The 7,800-nt window shown below is 34.2% G+C and overlaps 1 long non-coding RNA gene across 2 annotated transcripts; it reads right to left on the reverse strand.

Annotated features, from left to right (window-relative positions):
* Positions 1–1,375: 1,375 nt before the first annotated feature.
* LOC124029591 lies at positions 1,376–6,223 on the reverse strand. 2 transcript variants are annotated; one of them, XR_006837806.1, is made up of 3 exons: positions 6,176–6,223; positions 5,621–5,758; positions 1,376–1,486 (listed from the first exon to the last, which is right to left on the reverse strand). It is a non-coding gene; the product is annotated as an uncharacterized LOC124029591 (long non-coding RNA). The 2 variants fall into 2 exon arrangements; XR_006837805.1 differs by lacking the exon at positions 6,176–6,223 and adding an exon at positions 5,933–6,010.
* Positions 6,224–7,800: the final 1,577 nt, after the last annotated feature.

Below are 7,800 nucleotides of genomic sequence, written 5' to 3' on the forward strand. Positions count from 1 at the left end.
ACACTGATGTCACTGTTGTGATCTTCCTGTTTGGGTTGTTGAAGAGTAATACCAACTGCTAACAATTCTAACATTTATTAAAAATACTTTAAAAAACACTATCTTGATTAGATAAGTATTCAACCCTCTGATTCAATATGAATCACATTTGGCAGTCTGAGTCTTTCTGGGAAAGTCTAAGATCTTTCCATACCTGGATTTTACAATATTTGCTCATTGTTTTCTAAATTCTTCAAGCTCTGTCAAGTTGGTTGTTGATCATTGCCATTTTCAAGTCTTGCAATAGATTTTCAAGCAGATTTCAATCAAAACTGTAACTAGGCCACTCAGGAACATTCAATGTTGTCTTGGCCTTGTGTTTTAGGTTATTGTCCGGCTGATAGGTGAATTGGTCTCCCAGTGACTGGTGGAAAGCAGACTGGACCAGGTTTTACTCTAGGATTTTGCCTGTGCTTAGTTCAAATGTATTTTTTATTTTTTAAACTACCTAGTCCTTGCCGATGACAAGCATACCCATAACATGATGCAGCCACCACCACTCTCGAAAATATAAAGAGTGTTACTCAGTGATGTGTTGTGTTTGCCCCAAACATAACACTTTGTATTCAGGACAGTGAATTTCTTTGCCACATTTTTTGCAGTATTACTTTAGTGCCTTGTTGCAAGCAGGATGCATGATTTGGAATATTTTTATTCTGTTCCTTCTTTTCACTCTGTCATTTATGTCAGTATTGTGGAGCAACTACAATGTTGTTGATCCATCCTCAGTTCTCCTATTACAGCTAATAATCTATGTAACTGTTTTAAAGTCACCATTGGCCTCATGGTGAAATCCCTGAGCGGTTTCCTTCCTCTCACAGAAAATTGTATATGTGGGGTACAGAGATGAGGTAGTCATAAAGATATCATGTTAAATACTATTATTGCACACAGAGTGATTCATGCAAGTTATTATGTGACTTGTTAAGCAAATCTTTACTCAAACATATTTATAAATAAGAAAGGGGTTGAATGTAATAAAGACTCATGACCTTTCAGCTTTTCATTTTTTTATTAATTTGTGAACATTTCAAAAACATAATTCCACTTTGACATTATGGGATATTGTGTGTAGGCCAGTGACACAAACATTTTTAATCCATTTTAAATTCAGGCTGTAAATAATACAAAAACGAAAACAGAAGGCATTGTGGTACAAAATCTCCAACTTGATCAATTATTTCCTCAATTATGCTTATAGATACAATGTGAAATATATGTCAACAATCCTTCCCCCAAAGGACCATTCTATGGACTACATTTGCGAAAAGTCTGGGCCTATATGGAATCACTCCATTGTAATATGTGTGTCCTTACCCCCAGAGGTGTGGGTCGCCCATACAGGACTGGTGATTGGACAGTGTGATGAGGGGTGTGTCAGGTGGACGTTGGTCTATCAGGTCAAATAGAACATCCTGATTATGAACCGTAATACAGTTCAGATACTCTAGAGAGAGATAAGAGAGAGAAAGAGTGTGTTAGGTGGCACGATTAATCGAATTCACGCTGCATAGCATGCTGGCCAATCGCCAGCAGCATACTACCCTGCATACCACTGCTGGCTTGCTTCTGAAGCTACAGGCTGGTCCTGGTCAGTCCCTGGATGGGGAGACCAGATGCTGCTGGAAGTGGTGATGGAGGGCCAGTAGGAGGCACTCTTTCCTCTGGTCTAAAAATATCCCAATGCCTCAGGGTGTAGGGTGCCGTCTTTCGGATGGGACGTTAAACGGGTGTCCTGACTCTGAGGTCATTAAAGATGCAATGGCACTTATCGTAAGAGTAGGGGTGTTAACCCTGGTGTCCTCGCTAAATTCCCAATCTGGCCCTCAAACCATCACGGTCACCTAATAATCCCCAGCTTACAATTGGCTCTTTCATCCCCCTACACCTCCTCTGTAACTATTCCCCAGGTCATTGCTGCAAATGAGAACATGTTCTCAGTCAACTTACCTGGAAAAATAAAATAAACATTTTAATTCGCAAGTGTCCCTGCTTAGAGCACGCAGTTAGATGCTGGTGAGGAGAGAAGGGGCTTTACACCTCAGATGCTGGTGAGGAGAGAAGGGGCTTTACACCTCAGATGCTGGTGAGGAGAGAAGGGGCTTTACACCTCAGTTAGATGCTGGTGAGGAGAGAAGGGGCTTTACACCTCAGTTAGATGCTGGTGAGGAGAGAAGGGGCTTTACACCTCAGATGCTGGTGAGGAGAGAAGGGGCTTTACACCTCAGACGCTGGTGAGGAGAGAAGGGGCTTTACACCTCAGATGCTGGTGAAGAGAGAAGGGGCTTTACACCTCAGTTAGATGCTGGTGAAGAGAGAAGGGGCTTTACACCTCAGACGCTGGTGAGGAGAGAAGGGGCTTTACACCTCAGATGCTGGTGAGGAGAGAAGGGGCTTTACACCTCAGTTAGATGCTGGTGAGGAGAGAAGGGGCTTTACACCTCAGACGCTTCCTATTCAATCCGCAGCCAATGGCTACCTGAATAAATTATGATTAATTATTATTTAAGAACTCATAAATGGTCAAATAGGAAGTCATAATGATATTAGTTAATGAATGAATAACTGCTGCACTTACATTTACATTTAAGTCATTTAGCAGACGCTCTTATCCAGAGCGACTTACAAATTGATGATCATGAAAAAAATACCAAATGTAATATGTAGGTGTAATAATCTTATTATATGTAGGTGTAATAATCTTATCTATTATATGTAGGTGTAATAATCTTATCTATTATATAGGTGTAATAATCTTATTATAAGGTCTTATCTTATTATATGTAGGTGTAATAATCTTATTATTATATGTAGGTGTAATAATCTTATTATTATATGTAGGTGTAATAATCTTATTATATGTAGGTGTAATAATCTTATTATATGTAGGTGTAATAATGTATTATAATGTAATAATCTTATTATTATATGTAGGTGTAATAATCTTATCTATTATATGTAGGTGTAATAATCTTATTATATGTAGGTGTAATCTTATCTATTATATGTAGGTGTAATAATCTTATCTATTATATGTAGGTGTAATAATCTTATCTATTATATGTAGGTGTAATAATCTTATTATATGTAGGTGTAATAATCTTATCTATTATATGTAGTTGTAATAATCTTATCTATTATATGTAGGTGTAATAATCTTAATTATTATATGTAGGTGTAATAATCTTATCTATTATATGTAGTTGTAATAATCTTATCTATTATATGTAGTTGTAATAATCTTATTATTATATGTAGGTGTAATAATCTTATCTATTATATGTAGGTGTAATAATCTTATCTATTATATGTAGGTGTAATAATCTTATTATATGTAGTTGTAATAATCTTATCTATTATATGTAGTTGTAATAATCTTATTATATGTAGGTGTAATAATCTTATCTATTATATGTAGTTGTAATAATCTCTATTATATGTAGGTGTAATAATCTTATCTATTATATGTAGGTGTAATAATCTTATCTATTATATGTAGGTGTAATAATCTTATTATATGTAGGTGTAATAATCTTATCTATTATGTAGGTGTAATAATCTTATTATATGTAGTTGTAATAATCTATATTATTATATGTAGGTGTAATAATCTTATCTATTATATGTAGGTGTAATAATCTTATCTATTATATGTAGGTGTAATAATCTTATTTATTATATGTAGGTGTAATAATCTTATCTATTATATGTAGGTGTAATAATCTTATTATTATATGTAGGTGTAATAATCTTATCTATAATATATGTATTATATGTTGTAATAATCTTATCTATTATATGTAGTTGTAATAATCTTATCTATTATATGTAGGTGTAATAATCTTATTATATGTAGGTGTAATAATCTTATTATATGTAGGTGTAATAATCTTATCTATTATATGTAGGTGTAATAATCTTATCTATTATATAGGTGTAATAATCTTATTATAGTAGGTGTAATAATCTTATCTATTATATGTAGGTGTAATAATCTTATCTATTATATGTAGTGTAATAATCTTATCTATTATATGTAGGTGTAATAATCTTATCTATTATATGTAGTTGTAATAATCTTATTTATTATATGTAGGTGTAATAATCTTATTATATGTAGGTGTAATAATCTTATCTATTATATGTAGGTGTAATAATCTTATCTATTATATGTAGTTGTAATAATCTTATTTATTATATGTAGGTGTAATAATCTTATCTATTATATGTAGGTGTAATAATCTTATCTATTATATGTAGGTGTAATAATCTTATTATATGTAGGTGTAATAATCTTATTATATGTAGGTGTAATAATCTTATTATATGTAGGTGTAATAATCTTATCTATTATATGTAGGTGTAATAATCTTATCTATTATATGTAGGTGTAATAATCTTATCTATTATATGTAGTTGTAATAATCTTATCTATTATATGTAGGTGTAATAATCTTATTATATGTAGGTGTAATAATCTAATAATCTTATTATTATATGTAGGTGTAATAATCTAATATCTTATTATATGTAGGTGTAATAATCTTATCTATTATATGTAGGTGTAATAATCTTATCTATTATATGTAGGTGTAATAATCTTATTATATGTAGGGTAATAATCTTATCTATTATATGTAGGTGTAATAATCTTATTTATTATATGTAGGTGTAATAATCTTATTATATGTAGGTGTAATAATCTTATTATATGTAGGTGTAATAATCTTATCTATTATATGTAGGTGTAATAATCTTATTATATGTAGGTGTAATAATCTTATTATATGTAGGTGTAATAATCTTATTATATGTAGGTGTAATAATCTTATTTATTATATGTAGGTGTAATAATCTTATCTATTATATGTAGGTGTAATAATCTTATTTATTATATGTAGGTGTAATAATCTTATCTATTATATGTAGGTGTAATAATCTTATTATATGTAGGTGTAATAATCTTATCTATTATATGTAGGTGTAATAATCTTATCTTATTATATGTAGGTGTAATAATCTTATTTATTATATGTAGGTGTAATAATCTTATTTATTATATGTGTAATAATCTTAGGTGTAATAATCTTATTTATTATATGTAGGTGTAATAATCTTATTATATGTAGGTGTAATAATCTTATTATATGTAGGTGTAATAATCTTATTTATTATATGTAGGTGTAATAATCTTATTATATGTAGGTGTAATAATCTTATCTATTATATGTAGGTGTAATAATCTTATTATATGTAGGTGTAATAATCTTATCTATTATATGTAGGTGTAATAATCTTATTATATGTAGCCTAACAATGTTGGAAATGACTTGTTTCATTTGGTTTTGTATTCAGTTAGCATTTCACTGTAAGGTCCTGTTGTATTCGGCTCATGTGACAAATACAATCCGATTTGATTTATTCATTCATATGATCTCATTGTAGAAGATGTTCTCTATCCTGACACTTGATTTGACCCAGTTTACCCCAAGTCTTTGAAAATCGCAATTCATAATTGCAATATCTAGCCTAATATCTGCTGGTGCAGCCCTCGTGTGTGTGTGTGTGTGTGGTGACTCACTGGTCCAGAAGTAGCTGTATGAGCCCACCACACCCATGACCAGGGTGCTGGTCACCTTCCAGGCCAGCTGCGGGCACTGTGGGAACGGCCATTTCACCTCCAGGGGCATCGCTGCTCACCAACGGAACACACATCCACCTGGCGCACACACAGGTCAGAGAACAGTATGAGAAACATACCACCGGGTCGATCTTATAACCATAACTACCAGACAGTATAGATTAGCTACTCTCAACACTGCAGAATGGAAGCTAAATAGCTAGCGGGATCATTTGCAGTATTGAATAGAAGTATTGCATGTATAGATCATACATCATTGGCATAGACTCATGGATTTGGATTGTTTGGTTTGTCAACAGAACACAGCTTTCCACATGTTGTCTCTGCTAGCTAGCTTCCCGTCCAAGTAAAAAAATGTCTATTTTTTGCCAGGTTTTAACACCCAAAAGCAGTTTAATACACGGATCTGGTTTCATATGACAGTTTTATACTAAGTCTGCACTGTTTTCTCCGCGTAGTAAATGACTTGTGATCAAAGTTAAGTCCCATCCTCACCTTATGCTTTCAGCTGATAATTAGCAAGTTCGAAGAACCCGGAAGAAGAGCTAATTCTGCAATGGTTTGTGGGGAGCTGTAGTTCATTACGTCGAACGAATTTAAGCTTTCTGAATCGATGTAAACAAATGGTTGTTGTGTGTGTTTCTTCCATCTACTCATTGATGCGTTGAAACGACGTCTGTTCCTTCATTTCCCCTCATCCCATCTACACCCCTGATATATAATCAAAGACAGTACAGTATGAAGATAGTCCGAAACGGTTTCTCCAATAGAAATCCCCGATCACGCATGTAGGCGATGTAATGGCGACGTTAGTGATCAGAATCAACCAATCTGGTCTAAGGGTCGCCTGGCGCCTAACTGCGCATGTGCACGCCGCAAATCAGAGGTACTCCTTTGATATAAAGTTGTTTTGACGAAAATGATAACGTGTCAGTTTGTCACTTTCATGAGGTTGGAGTAATAACATGTTAAACTACTTAAGACATTAACTCGAATCTAGGTTGTGCCTTTTAGATTTTCAGAAAATGAACAACTAATTAAGAATGTTTCACTAATCTCATTGACTTCTCTAACCCGGCCTGGTCTGTTTGGCCTTTTGCTCCAGCGTTCCCGGAAGCCTTGCTATTTTGCGTCTCAGGGTTTAGAAACTATGCGTTATCATGATCAGTGTCTCGTCAACAACACTGGAAAAAGTACTTCCAGGTCACGGAATTTCGGAAACGTTTCAAATAAAAGTCCCCCACGTAATAGTAGAAACATGTCAATAACCTGTATTTATTCATGATATATGAACAATAATTGTCTTCACATTAACAATGATTCATAGTTGTTCATATTTAAGTGGCATTTGCATTAAATGTGGGTGTTAAAACATGTTACAAGGTCCTATAAATGATCCTGTGCGAATCGTTGTATATGAAGTACATATTCGTTTATAGAGAAAAAAAACATTATGGCTGCCACAGTAAAATTAGGGTCGGTAGAATCTATATGTAGTGTAATTTCATAGGGCTATGAATAATACGGAGTGTTGCAGGCCATTTACTCCCCCCATTCATAGGGCTCTGAGTAATGCGGAGTGTTGCAGGCCATTTACTCCTCCCATTCATAGGGCTCTGAGTAATACGGAGTGTTGCAGGCCATTTACTCCCCCCATTCATAGGGCTCTGAGTAATACGGAGTGTTGCAGGCCATTTACTCCCCCCATTCATAGGGCTCTGAGTAATACGGAGTGTTGCAGGCCATTTACTCCCCCCATTCATAGGGCTCTGAGTAATACGGAGTGTTGCAGGCCATTTACTCCCCCCATTCATAGGGCTCTGAGTAATACATTACATTACATTTAAGTCATTTAGCAGACGCTCTTATCCAGAGCGACTTACAAATTGGTGCGTTCACCCTATGACATCCAGTGGAGCAGCCACTTTACAATAGTGCATCTAAATCTTTTAAGGGGGTGCATTCATCTAATTAAGGTAGCTAGGTGGGACAACAACATATCAAAGACATAGTAAGTACATTTTCCTCACTAAAGTAGCTATCAGCAAAGTCAGTGCTAGTAAGGGTAAGAAAAGTCAAGTGTGAGTGTTAGTTCACGAAATGCTGTTGTTTTTGGGGGG

The sequence above is a fragment of the Oncorhynchus gorbuscha genome, unplaced genomic scaffold, assembly GCF_021184085.1.
Source record: "Oncorhynchus gorbuscha isolate QuinsamMale2020 ecotype Even-year unplaced genomic scaffold, OgorEven_v1.0 Un_scaffold_6901, whole genome shotgun sequence".
NCBI lineage: Eukaryota > Metazoa > Chordata > Actinopteri > Salmoniformes > Salmonidae > Oncorhynchus > Oncorhynchus gorbuscha.